The sequence below is a fragment of the Pseudorasbora parva genome, chromosome 14 (genome assembly GCF_024679245.1).
Source record: "Pseudorasbora parva isolate DD20220531a chromosome 14, ASM2467924v1, whole genome shotgun sequence".
Classification (NCBI taxonomy): Eukaryota; Metazoa; Chordata; class Actinopteri; order Cypriniformes; family Gobionidae; genus Pseudorasbora; species Pseudorasbora parva.
Window position 1 is genome coordinate 27,251,701 of NC_090185.1, and position 15,049 is coordinate 27,266,749.

General features: G+C 43.2%; 2 long non-coding RNA genes across 2 annotated transcripts; both read left to right on the forward strand.

Annotated features, from left to right (window-relative positions):
• Positions 1-3,639: 3,639 nt before the first annotated feature.
• On the forward strand, positions 3,640-4,878 carry LOC137039556 (uncharacterized). The gene is made up of 4 exons (XR_010897692.1): positions 3,640-3,700; positions 3,783-3,840; positions 3,905-4,010; positions 4,087-4,878. It is a non-coding gene; the product is annotated as an uncharacterized lncRNA (long non-coding RNA).
• A 1,592-nt stretch (positions 4,879-6,470) lies between these two features.
• On the forward strand, positions 6,471-7,846 carry LOC137039557 (uncharacterized). The gene is made up of 4 exons (XR_010897693.1): positions 6,471-6,673; positions 6,757-6,814; positions 6,879-6,984; positions 7,061-7,846. It is a non-coding gene; the product is annotated as an uncharacterized lncRNA (long non-coding RNA).
• The last annotated feature ends 7,203 nt before the right edge of the window (positions 7,847-15,049 follow it).

A 15,049-nucleotide genomic window follows, 5' to 3' on the forward strand; every position in this document is an offset into this window, starting at 1 on the left:
AGCGGCGGACCGGCAGGGAACAACTGACTTGACTGCTCGGGGACCCCCCGAAGGAGGTGCGGACCACCCTCGGGTGGCCCGCGGAGACCGACTGCGCCCCGGCATTGCGGCAGGGTTGGCAGCGCGGCCCCCCGAGGGTGCCGTAGGGAAACGGGTACCGTAGGCAGGGGTAAGCACCGTTTCCCTACGGGGGGAACCACCCTCAGCGTCCTGACGCTTCTGGCGTCAGGAACGCTTCGACGAGGCCTTCTTGGCGATCAGGACTGTCCGCAGATCAGCCCTGCCCCTCGAAGGCCTCGTCTGAGAGCGCCGCCCCTCGTCCCCACGCTGAGGGGGAGCTCGGGCAGCGACGCTCTGTTTCTGCTGAGCCCTGTAGGAGGAGCTCGTACTCGGCCTGGGCTGCTTGGTGGTATCAGCAGCAGCCCCAGGGACCTGGACCCGGAGAGGGAGGAACTGCTTGAGCGCCGCAGCTTGCTTTTTCGACTCCTGGAACCTCTCGGTGACAGTGTGAACTGCGTCACCGAAGAGGCCTCCAGGAGAAAGCGGCGCATCAAGCAGAAAGGCTTTCTCCCTCTCCTTGATGTCTGTGGGGTTTAACCATAAATGCCTCTCCGTAGCCACCAATGCTGCCATGGAGCGGCCAACACATCTGGCCGTCTCCTTGGTGGCCCGGAGAGCTAGATCGGCTGATGATCTTAATTCAGCGATAATATCACCCCCCACAGCATCACTACCGTCCAAATCCCTTAGCAGGTCAGCCTGGTATGCCTGCACGATAGCCATCGTGTGCAGGCATGCAGCCGCTTGACCCGCCGCCGAGTACGCTTTACCCACCATCGCCGACGTTGTTTTTAGAGGTCTGGTGGGTAAAGTCGGGGCCTTCAGGGACGATGCCGAGGAAGGCGAGAGATGGCTCGCAAGCGTCTCTTCAACCTTTGGCATCGCCCCATAACCGTACTGTCTCAGCCCGCAAATGTTGCTGTAGACCGAAGTCTGCGGGCTGAAGACACGATATGAAGCCGGTCTCTTCCACGATCTTGCCACCTCGGTGTGCAAATCGTGGAAGAACGGCAGGCCCCGTCGCTGAGGTTCTGAAGCGCGAGACGGCAGGAAGCGTTCGTCTAGCTTACTATGACGTTTTCTTCCTGCCTCAGATCTTTCAGTGGGCCAGTCGATGTTTAATCTGGCCACTGCTCGCGTCAAAACCTCAACTAGCTCCTCACTAGCAGGGGACTGAAGTGGCGAATCTTCAGTATCGATACTTTCAACGTCCACCTCCTCAGAGCTGGACAGATGAAGTACCGGCGGCTCTCTCGGGGGGGAAGAAACCGCCATGCGTGCTTCCATGCCCCGAGAAGAACCGCTGGATGGAGCAGGTGAGGGCAGAGATAAGGCAGCGCCCGTCTCTAACCCCTCTGCAACATCCAATTGTGATCCCCACGACTGCAGCCTTCGCTCCGCCTCGGCGGCAGCGGGACCAGAGCCGCGGGGAACACGAGCCGAGGCACCCTCCTCGAAGAGTGCCCGGCGGGAGCGCAGCGTTCTCAGTGGCATACGCTCACAGTGCTCGCAAGCAGCCCCCTCGAGGGCTGCCTGGGCATGCTGCGCTCCCAAGCATGCAAAACAGAGAAGATGTGTGTCCCCGCCCGTGATGTAGCGTGGGCAGGGAGGAACACACTTTCTGAAATTGCTGCTTTCACTCGCCATTTCTATCTATTTTATTTTCTCTTTTTTCTGTTAATATATGGAATATTTAACAAAAAGGGTGGAAAATCTCTGCTTTTTTTATATAATAGACAGACAAAAACACCAAATAGACAGACAGGTTCACACAGATCGCTTGCTGAAGGCTCAGAAGCTAGTTCCTGTTTGTTTTCACGGACGTTTTATAGCTTCCGGTCGATGACGTCATCACGCCGACGATCGATCTTTTTTTCCGATGGAATGGTTCTACAGGCGCTTCACGACGCATTTAAACAGAGGCGTTCTCACAGCGTTTCGACGCAGCTCGAGTTCCCCGAAAGGGAACTGCGTGCACTTACTCGTGGAACGTATCAACTGTGACGAGCGTGGATGAACAGAGACCTCTGTACAATTCTCCACGCATCCGCCGCCGCGGTGTTTCTAAGCACCTTCTTCGCCCGCTCCGTAGAGCAACGCAGCAAACGGAGGTTTTATTACCATTAAAAATGGCTCTGGTCAACGCGCGGTCTGTGGTAAACAAGACATTCATCCTTAAGGATTTCTTCACTTTACAAGGTTTGGATTTCCTATTCATCACCGAAACTTGGCTTACCAATGGAGACCTATCCCCTTTCTCTGAACTGTTACCCCCAAACTGTAAATTCTTGAACTCCCCTCGTTCTGGGAGACGGGGGGTGGGTTGGTTTCAATTTTTAAAGGGGGGGTGAAACACTCAGTTTCAGTCAGTGTCATGTCAATCTTGAGTACCTATAGAGTAGCATTGCATCCTGCATATCTCCGAAAAGTCTTTATTTTTTTAATAATTATATAAGAAAGATGCGCTGTTCCGAGTCTTTCCGAAAAAAAGCCGAGCGGGTGGGGGCGTGTCGTGTGAGCGGAGCTAAATAATGACGTGTGCAGCAGCGCGCTGTGTGTTGAGTCGAGTGCATCCCTAACAGCGGGAAAAAAACTTTATTCAAAATAAAAATATGGCTTTTAATCAGATACAGCCATACATCTATGATCCGGAATCAGACCCAGAGGCTGCAGTTGAACAGGAGCAGCAGCAAAAACGACTAGAGCAGGACGTCTGTATGTGGTAAGTTACAAGTTATACACTAACTATATAATATGCTTAGCGGCTTGTGTTATTTACATATTTATACTTGAATTATATCGTCGTATTTTTGTCTTTGAAGGTGTACATGTGGGAAGTGCAGTTGTGCACGTGTGTTTGTGTGTTTACGCGTGGTTTGTGTAGACAGTAAGCGGACTAAAAAAAACACAGACATTTGAAGCAGTCTCACTCACCCTTCTAACGTTGGGACTGCTCCATCCTTTAGCATTAGGCGATTGGGAAAAGCCGGCGTCGAGCTGGGCCTTGTTTATGAAACAGTCGGCACCGAAATGCAGCGAACAGATATAAACATTCGCGCAACTCAGTTGCTGATCCGGAAAAGCAAATTACATCCACTGTTGCCTTAACGCGGGGTTTTTGGCGAATCTGTGCAGGACTGTCTTGGTCTGGCAACCAAAAACGCACTTTTTTGGTGACATTGTTATGTGCTATGTGTAATTGTCACCTGTCCAGCATCCTACAAGCCAGCGCTTTGATGGGCGTAGGCTGTTGCTTTCGCTCTCTCCCTTGCTCTCTCTCACGCGCTTCCGGTAGAATTGTCCGTAAGGCCCATACAAGGAAATTCCGCCCCCATTAACGTCAATGGGGACGCATGATCTCAAAAAACTTGCCGAAACTTATGACTAACCGGAAGTAGTATTTTTGACAAAGAAATACTCCCATCAAACGTCCACCTTAACTTTTGAAACTTTGTCTATGTTTATGTGGCAGGATAAGTTAATTGCTATTGGCTTGCTTAAGTATGGTGGGTAAACCAATGAGACTTAAGCAGCCAAAGTATTTAAGGACCCTTATTTTGGCGGGTCTTGTACGGCCCTGTTGATTCCGGGTTCTCCGCTTCCCCCTGGCATTTCCTTTTCTGGTCCCATTGGTATACAGGTATGTTGGGCTGCAGATGGTGTAATGTGAACTTCTTAAGGCTGTGCTATGTGACAATATGCACTTTTTTTTTATGGTTTAGAGCAGTGCTGGTGGCTGCACTGTCCACATTGTGGCGAGTGATGGCGGAGTTCGCTCGGGTATGTTTTGCTCATCTTCAATCTTCTGATCACTTGTGTGGTATTTATTTTGTATTGCTTTCAGCATAGCGACAATGGCAAGTGTGTAAAGGCTGGTCGATGGACTGATGCACTGTGCTGGTAATGAGTAACCATACAATGTTGCGTTAGGTGTTTTATCTAACCTGATTGTAAGTATGTCTTCCTTTTCTCACATTGCAGTTGGGTGAATCTAGTCTAACACTCTGATTTGTTTGCCAATTGTAGAATGAGGATCAGAAATCAACGTTAAATTCCCCTTTCTAGCCGCTATCCGTAACGCCGCTGCTGTTTTGTTTGTGGTTATCTTCATACTTTGTTCCTGTGTCTCAGCGCTGATATGGACAGCGTTGCTGATTAAGGCCGTCCGTGGCTGTCCATGTATGAGCTTGTGTTCGCGGGGCTATCCAATACTCTGTTTGATTTTTGTTAATTCGTTATTTTACTTCTTTTTTTGGATATTTCTTTTGTTTGTTGATTTTTGGTTTTGATTCTTTTTTGTTCCAGATTATCTACTACGATTCTTTGCAGTGTATTATACAGTTTGTTATTGAATTGTACCATTGTTTTAAATTTTATTCATTGTCTTGCTGGTGCCATCCTGGTGCACCGTATCTGTAATTATTTTGTTTCGGTTTTCCCTTATTATTTAGTGTTATTTGTGTAAATTCTGTTGTGCTTCTTGCTAACGTTTCCTCTTTCTCCAGGAGCCAGTGTGGACTTGAAGTGGGGAACGGGGAAGGCTAGCTGCATCCATTCAGTGGCGTGTTTCACAGTGTGCTGTGTGTGTGTGTGTGTGTGTGTGTGTGTGTGTGTGTGTACTGACACAACTGCTTGAAGGTGTGCGTGTGGTGCCAATGCAGTGTAAGGTTGAGGTGGGTTTGCATAACCATCCTGAGTAGCAGCCGGCCTGCCTCGTTCCTGTAACCCCTGGTCCTGGAGAATTGTGTTTTTGGGCATGTCCCCAGAACGGCACATTTTAATATTGTATAATAAAATCAAATTCTTTTTGTATTGATACTCACGTCTCTCTGGACATTTCTTTGCCTTCGGTGGTAAAACTTACCTGTGTCCTTATTAGGAGTATTTCCCTGGTCCTCCACCAGGGTGGCGTAGTCGGGTTTATTAAATTGATCTCTTTTCAAGTTCCCCACTACTGGGGAATGCCACATTTTGGCGTAGTCGGCAGGGTTTACTGGTAAGGCAAGGATTTTTCTAATTGAGCCGAGGGTGTGATTGTGTTAAAACATTGTTTTATACTATTGGTTTTTATTTTTTTACAGAAACAAAACAGCAGCGTGCGTTCTGACATTTTGGGCAAGCTGTATTTCTCCATCAGGGGTCTATTTCTGTTTTTGGGATGAGTGTAGTTAAGACCATTGTGGAGGATGAGCTACAGGAGTTGTATGGTTGCTCTCACTCGTATGTAGCACTCCAAGAAGCCTTTTTCTCCGGGAGACAGCAGGATGGGGAATCTCTGTTAGAGTTCCCCCTGGTCTTGATGACTCTCCTGGAGAGGGTTGAACAGAAATCCCCCAATGCTATTCCTAATGCTGAAATTGTATTGCTCTCTCAGTTTGTCGAATGTGTCACTGATAGTGCCCTCCGCTGGGAATTGAAGCGGTTAGTTCGCCGCCAGCCCTGCTCTACCCTATTAGACATACGTGGGGAAGCAATTGGGTGGGAGAGGGAAGGAATGCCAGGGGGTGCAAGAGGCAGGAGCCAGTCCGTTCCATTGGTTTATGGCATCTAGTACAGGGTGCAGGTCAGAGGTTAGTCCATGTCATATTCCCAGATGGCATGAGGAACCCGTGTATTAAATGAGTGACCAGTCTTCATGAGTCATGTTAGGCTGAGGTTAGTCCATGTCATATTCCCAGGTGGCATGAGGAACCTGTGTATTGAATGAGTGATCAGTCTTCATGAGTCATGTTAGGCTGAGGTTAGTCCATGTCATATTCCCAGGTGGCATGAGGAACCCGTGTATTGAATGAGTGATCAGTCTTCATGAGTCATGTTAGGCTGAGGTTAGTCCATGTCATATTCCCAGATGGCATGAGGAACCCGTGTATTGAATGAGTGACCAGTCTTCATGAGTCATGTTAGGCTGAGGTTAGTCCATGTCATATTCCCAGGTGGCATGAGGAACCCATGTATTAAATGAGTGACCAGTCTTCATGAGTCATGTTAGGCTGAGGTTAGTCCATGTCATATTCCCAGGTGGCATGAGGAACCCGTGTATTAAATGAGTGACCAGTCTTCGAGTCATGTTAGGCTGAGGTTAGTCCATGTCATATTCCCAGGTGGCATGAAGAACTCGTGTATTGAATGAGTGACCAGTCTTCATGAGTCATGTTGGACTGAGGTTAGTCCATGTCGTATTCCCAGGTGGCATGAGGACCCTGTGTATTGAATGAGTGACCAGTCTTCGAGTCATGTTGGACTGAGGTTAGTCCATGTCATATTCCCAGGTGGCATGAGGAACCTGTGTATTGAATGAGTGACCAGTCTTCATGAGTCATGTTAGGCTGAGATTGCAGTCCATGTCATATACCCAGGTGGCATGAGGAGGTCGTGTTGTATACCAGGCGTTGTGGGGTTATCGTCGGGGCGCCGATTTAAAAAAAATTGGGGTAGAATGTGGCAGGATAAGTTAATTGCTATTGGCTTGCTTAAGTATGGTGGGTAAACCAATGAGACTTAAGCAGCCAAAGTATTTAAGGACCCTTATTTTGGCGGGTCTTGTACGGCCCTGTTGATTCCGGGTTCTCCGCTTCCCCCTGGCATTTCCTTTTCTGGTCCCATTGGTATACAGGTATGTTGGGCTGCAGATGGTGTAATGTGAACTTCTTAAGGCTGTGCTATGTGACAATATGCACTTTTTTTTTTATGGTTTAGAGCAGTGCTGGTGGCTGCACTGTCCACATTGTGGCGAGTGATGGCGGAGTTCGCTCGGGTATGTTTTGCTCATCTTCAATCTTCTGATCACTTGTGTGGTATTTATTTTGTATTGCTTTCAGCATAGCGACAATGGCAAGTGTGTAAAGGCTGGTCGATGGACTGATGCACTGTGCTGGTAATGAGTAACCATACAATGTTGCGTTAGGTGTTTTATCTAACCTGATTGTAAGTATGTCTTCCTTTTCTCACATTGCAGTTGGGTGAATCTAGTCTAACACTCTGATTTGTTTGCCAATTGTAGAATGAGGATCAGAAATCAACGTTAAATTCCCCTTTCTAGCCGCTATCCGTAACGCCGCTGCTGTTTTGTTTGTGGTTATCTTCATACTTTGTTCCTGTGTCTCAGCGCTGATATGGACAGCGTTGCTGATTAAGGCCGTCCGTGGCTGTCCATGTATGAGCTTGTGTTCGCGGGGCTATCCAATACTCTGTTTGATTTTTGTTAATTCGTTATTTTACTTCTTTTTTTGGATATTTCTTTTGTTTGTTGATTTTTGGTTTTGATTCTTTTTTGTTCCAGATTATCTACTACGATTCTTTGCAGTGTATTATACAGTTTGTTATTGAATTGTACCATTGTTTTAAATTTTATTCATTGTCTTGCTGGTGCCATCCTGGTGCACCGTATCTGTAATTATTTTGTTTCGGTTTTCCCTTATTATTTAGTGTTATTTGTGTAAATTCTGTTGTGCTTCTTGCTAACGTTTCCTCTTTCTCCAGGAGCCAGTGTGGACTTGAAGTGGGGAACGGGGAAGGCTAGCTGCATCCATTCAGTGGCGTGTTTCACAGTGTGCTGTGTGTGTGTGTGTGTGTGTGTGTGTGTTTGTACTGACACAACTGCTTGAAGGTGTGCGTGTGGTGCCAATGCAGTGTAAGGTTGAGGTGGGTTTGCATAACCATCCTGAGTAGCAGCCGGCCTGCCTCGTTCCTGTAACCCCTGGTCCTGGAGAATTGTGTTTTTGGGCATGTCCCCAGAACGGCACATTTTAATATTGTATAATAAAATCAAATTCTTTTTGTATTGATACTCACGTCTCTCTGGACATTTCTTTGCCTTCGGTGGTAAAACTTACCTGTGTCCTTATTAGGAGTATTTCCCTGGTCCTCCACCAGGGTGGCGTAGTCGGGTTTATTAAATTGATCTCTTTTCAAGTTCCCCACTACTGGGGAATGCCACATTTAGTATGGGATTCCAAGTCTTTAACAGTGTAAAAAGATCAGTATGCATGAAACAGCATTTCACCCCCCCTTTAAGGAAGGGTTTCAATGTTGGTCGCTACAATTATTATCATATTAGTTTTGAATTGCAGTTGTTCATTGTGGACTTGGACACTCCGTTAGTTATCGCTGTGGTCTATAGGCCGCCTACGTCATATAAAGACTTTTTATCTGAATTTTCGGACTTTTTGGGTGGAATTATCCCCAATTTTTAATTATTGGAGATTTTAATATCCATGTCTGCTGTGCTTCAAATTCATTTGCAAATGATTTTATTAACCTAATGGAAGCTTTCGATATAGTGCAGCATGTAAAAGGACCTACTCATGTGCATGGCCACACTCTTGACCTTATAATGTCACATGGGCTCCCTATGGGTGAGATCGAGATATGTGACCACAGTTTCTCTGACCATAAACCAATTACGTTCAACGTACCATCGACACAGAATGTTGTCAAACCTTTTAAAACTGTACACCTGTCACGGAGGTACACAACTAACACTGCTGTGTTATTTGCCTCATCGTTTGTGGATTTATTTCAAACTTCCACGCTTGCTTCCTGTGAGGTTAGCCCAGATGAGCTTTTGTATGGTTTTAACTCTCATTGCACTATGATTCTGGATTCTATAGCTCCTCTGAAGTCCAAACGTCACAAACAGACTCCTGAGCCATGGCTGAATAACACCACTCAGGCATTGAGACAGGCATGCAGAAAGGCTGAAAGGAAGTGGAAAAAGGATGATAAAGGAAGTAAATAAATACATTTTCGCAGTTCTTTATGAGAAAGATATCTGAAATCAGACAAACCATTAAACCTGCTGCATGTAATGCTGCAATCAACTTAAAATATATGGGGTCTCTTTACCAGTTCACACCTATCTCTCTCTCTTTCTTACATGATACAGTAAACCAGCTAAAACCTACTGGCTCACCACTAGATGCGATTTCCCCTCGATTATTAAAACAAGTGTTTAATGAAGTTGGTCCGACACTGTGAAGGCTAAGGCCACACATATATGTAGGCTATATATATATATATATATATATATATATATATATATATATATATATATATATATATATATATATATATATATATATATATATTCTAAATGGATGTGCCGTTTCTGGAAACCTTTTATTATTATTTTGGGGAATTATGGGAAATGTAGGGTTTGGTTTAATATGTGTCTGGATCATTTGTTGAGGGGTGATCTTGTTCAATTGAATGGATATATTTTTGTGTATAATATTTATTTATTTATTTTTAGCATTACTTTATGGTGCATGTGAGTTTTCATATGTTTCTGGAGTTTATTTATGTGAATAATCTTATTTAAAAAGGTAAAACCATGACATGAGACATTTGTGAGACCCTTGGGTAAGGCAATGGTTTGGTCTAATTTCTTAAAAATGAGTTTGGTTTCGATGGTGAGTCAGTTCTGGTGAGGGATCCTGGTCATATAACATCAGAGACCCAGAGCTCACTTTGCTTTTCCCCTTGCATTTTGTTATGTATTTAATTTGATGTGACCCTTGTATAAGTTATTTGTTTTTTCCCTTGAATAAACAAAGATTTCTGTTTACTTGACGAATGCCTCCTGGAAAGTTTTTGGAAGAACCCGACAGACACTTTTAAACCTTGTTAACAAATGCCTTGCATTAGGAACTGTTCATGACTCTCTAAATCATGCCTCTGTTCAACCCAGACTTCAAAAGCCAAATTTAGATTGTTCAGATTTGTCTAATTTTAGACCCATTTCGAATTTACCTTTTTTAGCCAAAATCTTAGAGAAAACTGTGCTCCACCAACTTCAAAATTTTATGGTGGAATACAACATTTTTTATTTATTTCAATCTGGTTTTAGGAAACTGCATTCGACTGAAACTGCTCTCCTAAAAGTATTAAATGATGTCCTATTAGCAACCGACTCTGGGGATTCTGTAGCACTGGTTCTTTTAGATCTGAGCGCTGTTTTCGATACTATAGACCACAATGTTCTTTTATCTCGCCTAGAACACGTGGTGGGTATAAAGGGAACTGCCCTGTGCTGGTTTCGGTCATATCTTTCAAACAGGAGTTTTTCTGTTAACATTGGGCAATGTCACTCTGGCTCCGTCCCGCTGGCCTGTTGTGTCCCCCAGAGCTCTATTCTGGCTCCCGTTCTGTTTTCTATTGATATGCTTCCAATTGGATCTATCTTTCGAAAATATGGTATTAGTTACCATTGTTATGCAGACGACACACAAATATATCTCCCTATTAAACATGCAAATAATTTAGACACTCTGACAGCTTGCCTTGATGACATTAAAGCATGGATGTCTTTAAATTTTTTAAGTCTTAATGAGAGCAAAACGGAGGTTGTGGTGTTTGCCTCCTCTGTTGACTGTTGAGTCTGCTGGCGCCCTTTGTTAAACCATACGTGAAAAATTTGGGTGTTATACTTGACAGCGCCTTAAAGCTTGATAGGCAGGTAAATCAAGTTGTTAAGTCAAGTTTTTATCAACTGTGTGTTCTGGTTAAAACAAAGTCGTTTCTCTCTTTTAATAACTTTGAAATCCATGCTTTTATCACCACTAGACTAGACTATTGCAATTCCCTATATCTGTGGATTGGACAGGCCTCTTTGAACCGCCTTCAAATGGTTCAAAATGCAGCTGCTAGAGTTTTAACGGCAGCACGCAAATTTGAACATATCACCCCAATCCTACGCTCCCTTCACTGGTTGCCTGTGTGCACCATAGAATTGATTTTAAGGTACTGTTATTGGTTTTTAAATCATTAAATGGATTAGCACCACAATACCTTAGAGACCTGCTGATTGAACACCACCCAGGGAGAGCACTTAGGTCTGCAAATCAGAGGCTCTTAGGAGTCCCTAAAACTAGATTAAAGTCTAGGGGCGACCGGGCCTTCTCAGTAGCCGCTCCTAGACTGTGGAACACCCTGCCTGTAAAACTAGAACTGCTTCTACATTATCCATTTTTAAATCACAGTTAAAAAACATTTTTATTTGATAAGGCTTATAATTCATGATTTATCTGTCTTGAATGTTGTTTGTTGTTTTTGCGGTGATATATATATATATATATATATATATATATATATATATATATATATATATATATATATATATATATATATATATTTTTTATTTATTTTTCATGTTTTTTATTATTATTAGTCTATGTTTATTGATTTTCGTGTACAGCACATTGGTCAACGGTAGTTGTTTTTAATAGTGCTATATAAATAAATTGAAATTGAAAATTGAAAAATTAATATTAGTTTCTATTTGTTTCTCTATTTGTTTCTTTCATTTTCTTGTGCTTTGAAATAATTCTGCAACTATCAGGTGTTGTTATTTGACAAACATTTGTGTCTTGTACATGTAAACATATTAATAATAATGAATAAACTGTGGCACGATGTGAAGGGGGAGGAGAATTAATGCTTGTATCTCGTTTAGTCGATAAAGCACTTCCGCAAAGGAGGAGGCGAGGATCGAGGAGTGAGGATGCTTCCTGGGGAGTCATGAGCGAAGATACACAGGTGGTGTATCTTCGCTCATGACTCCCCAGGAAGCATCCTCACTCCTCGATCCTCGCCTCCTCGCGGTGCAATTAGAGAATTGAGATCTCCTACAAGATGGCTGAGGACAGAGGAAACGAGGAGGGATATTGTAGGGTGCTTCTCAATATCCCTCCTCATTTCCTCAGTCCTCCGTCCTCCATCCTCCATCTTATGACCCGGAAACCAATGGAGCTCAGCCATCTTGTAGGAGATCTCAAATCTCTAATTGTATCGCGAGGATCGAGGAGTGAGGAGGCTTCCTGAGGAGTCGTGAGCGAGGATACACTGGAGTATCCTTTGCGGAAGTGTTTTATCGACTAAATGTGACGCATGCATTAATTCTCCTCCCCCTTCACATCATGCCACAGTTTATTGTGCCACAGTTTATTAATCATTATTATGTTTATTATGTTTACATGTACAAGATACAAATGTTTGTCAAATAACAACATCTAACAGTTGCAGAATTATAGCCTATCAAAGCACAACAAAATGAAAGAAACAAATAGAAACTAATACTAAACAACAAATAAAAAGCAGTTAATAACTGGAATTCGTTGTTAATAATAACTGGTAATATTGATTAAAATATTGACAAATGTGGTATTTTGTGGAGGCTGAAGCTTACAATATAAATAGTTCTCTAATGGTCAAGAATCCCGACTAAATCCAGCGGTGCAGTCATCATTAATTGACGCCGCTTTGAATTGACGTTAAGGCCGGGGACACACTGCAAGCGTGCCGTGAGCGTCTCAGCTGCGTGGCGTGTCCGTTTTTATTTCGGCTCCCATGTTAACCGGTTAGCGCTTGCATACTGCCTGCGTCAGCCGCGCGGCTCGCGTGCATGCTTCAAATAGAAGAGACACCTATTTTTCACGTAACACGTGAGCGTGTTGAAAGCGTTTCTAGGCAAAATAGGAAAAGATGTTTATATACTATTTTGACACGAATACATATTAATAAATGACATTTTCATGTTTGAAAGTCTTTAGGTTAACATAAATGCAGATATAGGCCTACTTGTAATAATACAAAACAACATAATTTTCGATTTTGAAATATTAAACCTGTCAATAGGCCTACAGAACGAAATATTCTGTAGCCTATTTTGCCGTCAATACCATAGATCTGTATGGTCAATAGGCTACTGCCGACAGTGTCTTTGGTGTATCAATAGGCAATATATATATATTTAACATGAAGTATAGGGCTTCCCAGCAGCAGCAGCGCCGCGTCAGACACGCTTCTGGTGTGCAAAGACAGAGAAAACGCCAGGCAGCCAGCCGCCCCGCGGCTGACACACAGCAGAAACGCCACGCTTGCAGTGTGTCTCCGGCCTAATGAGAGCGAGGATATATAATTTCACTTGATTCAATTCCTCCACCCTCGCATCTTTTCCTCGCGTCCTGAAGGGGTGGAGCTAAGGCGCGAGGAAAGGGAGCTAGGAAAGGAAACGAGGATGCATAAATAAGAATTGGGAAGCACCCACAGACACGCCAGGCTCCCACATCACAGAGACACAGCGCACACTCTCAGCTGAGTACTGATCACCCACACCTGCAGGCTGCAACCCATTATCACCCCAATCACCAGCAGCACAAAGGACACACACGCACTCAGTCACTGTCCGGTCTCGTTTGTAAAAGGTATTAACCCTTCTGCTTACTTCAAGGACTCCTTTGATGTTACTCACCTATCTCCAGCGTCTACTTCCTAGTCTTCCATGTCTTCCTGTGTCCAGCGCTTGTGGGTTCCGTGTCTCCATCGCCAATCGCCTGAGCTTCACACCGCCATCTGCCAATACACCCAGAGTATCAACCCAGTGAATCATCACCGGCAAATCTGCACTTCAGGCAAGTTACTCACCCACTCACCTGTTCACTCTACTGGCCGCTCAATAAACCTGATTCACTTACCATCTTGTCTCCGTAGCCTCTGTACCATGACACCCTATGGCAAGGTTTCTCTTTCCTGCATAGGTCCAATCCTTACCAAACACACCTGAGCAAACCAATCTTTAGGATGGCTAAAAATGTACATTCACATTTCATAATTACTGTAATAACACTATTCCAACTTTTAAAAAGCATTTATGTCCTCGTAAAACTCATAATTACAACTTGCAAAAAGAATTTTTGGAGCGCTCTGACTTCTCTTATGAAAAAGAAGTTTATTAAAGTGTTCTATTAGCATATTTCTTCTAAACTAAACGGAAGTATACTAATAGATGGTTCATTTGCTTGAGTTACTCAAACCAGGGGCCTGTACCATGATGGTAGTTTAACAAACTCAGGGTTACAGGATTAGTTTTGAGTTGACAAAACCAAACCAATCTATTCTGGCTTTGTTGGTCCCATGATGCTGATCATCAGCTCGCTCTGTCAAGTCAGGCTTTGATCCTGAGTTCAGGAGTTTAGCTGTGACATCAGCAGGGGACAGCCAATCACACGCTGTGGATCAGCGAAACTGAGATTCATTTCTCTCTTCTGCAGATTATTACATGATTGAAAAATATTAAGAATTTAAAAAAAAAATTACACAGCAAGAAGAAAAGAGCTGTCTATGAAAGAGGACAACTAAAGAAACAATATTATATGTCAATACAAGTTAGTTTAGTTGATAAAAAAGTTATGAAGTTAGTTTAGTTGATAAAGAAAATTTAACATTTAAGCTCAGTAAACTTCTTTTTTTAAATAGCTTTATTTATTGATTTTAATCATATTTGTATGACTTTATGTAGGCTATTTATATTAATTTTAACAAAGTGCCTATTAATGATTGATTAACTAAAATTATAAATGTGTAATTAAGTAAGGGTATAATAATTACATAAATTATATCTAAATCATTAAAAATTATCATTTTTATAAATAAGCATGGGTAAAAGTCAGACGCTTTAGTCTTTAAAAACATTTGCTATGTAGTGACCTTTAATTTGAAGTAGAAACAGGGGGAGTGACTTTATTGCATCAGAGGTGTGTCAATTTACTCACAGCTGATTGGCCCAATTTCAGGTTGAGATCTCTTATCCAGAACATAACCTGCCCTGGAGCAGGATAGCCGTGGAGTGTAAGTTACTATGGCGATGAACACAGCTAAAAGCCAAACCACTTTAATGGTACCTAAAACCCAGGATTAGCACAAACTAAGCTTAAACTTATCTGGATAACCTGCTAAACCAGCTTCATGGTACAGGCCCCATGAGTTATAAATACAACAACACAATAACAATGAAATAATAATAATAAAAATTAACCTTGCAGTTACTTACACACATGCATGCCAACACAGTTATGTACTTACATACGTATCACACAAATGTACATACACACACATGCAAACACATGAATGCACATGCATATGCATGCAAACACATGAAGCCACACACATGCATGCAAACATAAATGCATGTAAACACATGAATGCACAAACA